Here is a 2,511-nt window from a genome sequence, read left to right on the forward strand (position 1 = left end):
AAGATACTTTTTTTTGTATACACAAATATTAGTGTGCTGTGTGTTATCATTTTAACTTCCAGTTTCAGCTACAATGTCAATCCCCACATTTATTTTGATTTTAGTAGTTGCATGTAAGTAATCTACTATTATTGGTGTTATGTTGAATCTAAACTAAATGTTGATGTGTTGAAAATAGATCTATAACAGAGTAGTAATAGAAGAATAACATATTTTGCATCTCTTGCAGGTGACAGTAATGGTCAGACCATTGAGACAGGAAACCTAGTGGGTGGGTTTAAGAACCTATGTAAAGAGGAGGAGCAACATTGAATATGCCTACTTATCATTTCAAAGTCATAGCAGTGTTTTGGCTTTGCTGTGTTCAAAAATAACTGTCACACGGAATGACGCTGGAGGGACCAAGCAGGTACGGGGAGTGAACATTTAATAAACAACTGACATAGACGAGACAGGAACAGTGTCAGAAACAGATACAAAGACAAAAAAACAATCAATGCAGCAGCAGTGAACAGAGCTGGGAACAGACAAATATAGGGGAAGAAATGAACATGTGATAAATGAATCCAGGTGAGTCCAATAACGTTGATGCGAATGACGAGGGAAGGCAGGTGTGCGTGATGGATGGCAGGAGTGCGTGATGCAGGGTAATCTGGCGCCCTCAAGCGCCAGGGGAAGGGAAGAGTGGGAGCAAAAGTGACAGTACCCCTCCCTCTTGGGACGCCACCCGGCATCGCACCTGGGCGAACCTGCCGAGACATGGGCGCTGGGCAAGCCCGACGATCCGGCTGAGGATGGGGAAGGGAAGCTCGAAGATCCAGTGGAGAGTGATGTGGGATGGGCAACCTCCGATCCAACCGAGGCAACGAAACCTCTCAAGACAGCCAGGGTGTGGAAGCCCGACGAGCTGTCTAGGCATCCCCGGCTCCATCGGTGGCGACCCAGAGCCGATGCCAACTTTCCAACTGGAACGCCAGTGCTCCCCGATGCTTCGTATGTATGGCTGCTGCATTCATGCTAAGATGAGAGGTTGAGAGATGATTCTCCTCTAACTGACTGGAACAGTGGGATGTCTTCAGATCTGCCTCCTGATAACACACTGTTACACCCATCACCATGTTTCTCTACCCAGTGTTTCTCCTCTCTGCACTTGTTGCTGAGTATTAGTCTGACATTACATACTTTTAACTGTCAAGTGTCGTTTGAAAATAGCACTTTCTAGAAGAAATGTAAATGACTGATTCTGACTTTTCACTTTTTCACACAGAATATGTAATAATTTCCCATGAAGAGATAATGTTTATCTAAACATAACTTCATTACAGGTGGCAGTTATGAGAATGACATAAAACCAACTTCAGAGACAGAACATGGCATGGAGCGAAGCAGTGTTAATCTGTCTCTCAACTACTCTGGCTCAGTAGACTATCTTCAATGGTATCGTCAATATCCCAGATCAGCACCCTAATTCCTGCACAAATATTGCTGTGCTGTGTGTTATCATTTTAACAGCACCCTAATTCCTACACAAATATTGCTGTGCTGTGTGTTATCATTTTAACTTCCAGTTGCAGCTACTACACTAAACTACAGTCTCCTCAAAGCCCTCTGTATTTAGAGCTAAACCTGAAGACCATCGACTGTCTGTTAATCTGAATAAAGAGAGGACCCATGTGGACCTGGAGATCTCCTCTGCTGAAGTGACAGACGCCCTACAGCTCAGAGTGACAGGAATCTGAGAAACACTGTATACAAACCTTTCATATGTGATTCATACAACATGCAAGAGATGCAGTATCACAAAAGAGAGGACAAATGAGAGGAGAGGAGAGATTGAGAAGCTTTATTGCAACTGTACATTGGGGCGGAGCTTGTATGTAAACTAAGCAGAAATGATCAACTGACAACCTTGCAGATGAAGTCCGGGTTATGTTGTGCTATTAGTCAGTTTGACTTCCAACCCCAGCCATGTTGTTCATCTGGTCACTTATTATGTTCTCAGTAATAGGTAAGTTATGGCTTTCAAAGTAGTGTCATGTTTTCTGTTTAGAAAATTACAACAATAGTTTTTTTTTTTTTTAATGACTCAATGTTCATCTCTTCACATTTGCAGATGACACCTATGAGCAGACTATCGAGCCAAACCAACATGAAGTGTATGCAGAAGTGGGTAGTAATGTTCTTGTTTCCTGCAACTACTCCTCAGCAAACATTCTACTATGGTATAAACAGTCTCCAGGATCAGCTCCCCAATACCTTCTGCTCATCCCACACTACAGTGGGATTGGACAGGGAGCTGATTCTCTTGACTCTCGCTTCTCTGGTAAACTGAACGAAGAGAAGACCCGTGTGGATCTGGAGATCTCTTCTGCTGAAGTGACAGACTCTGCTCTGTACTACTGTGCTCTGAGGCCCACAGTGACAGGAAACCTCAGAAACACAATACAAAAACTCATCCTCACGATACAAACACAGACAACCTGAATCTGAGAACCCTAGAACCTGAGTCTG

General features: G+C 43.5%; 1 long non-coding RNA gene across 2 annotated transcripts; it reads left to right on the forward strand.

Moving 5' to 3' along the window:
- Positions 1-394: 394 nt before the first annotated feature.
- Positions 395-2,247, forward strand: LOC110530291 (uncharacterized). Of its 2 annotated transcripts, none has more exons than XR_016482527.1 (4): positions 395-409; positions 1,326-1,437; positions 1,605-2,008; positions 2,114-2,247. It is a non-coding gene; the product is annotated as an uncharacterized LOC110530291 (long non-coding RNA). The 2 variants fall into 2 exon arrangements; XR_016482528.1 differs by lacking the exon at positions 395-409 and adding an exon at positions 556-570.
- The last annotated feature ends 264 nt before the right edge of the window (positions 2,248-2,511 follow it).

This window comes from Oncorhynchus mykiss, chromosome 8 (assembly GCF_057628025.1).
Source record: "Oncorhynchus mykiss isolate SJ-2025 chromosome 8, ASM5762802v1, whole genome shotgun sequence".
In the NCBI taxonomy this organism is placed as follows: domain Eukaryota; kingdom Metazoa; phylum Chordata; class Actinopteri; order Salmoniformes; family Salmonidae; genus Oncorhynchus; species Oncorhynchus mykiss.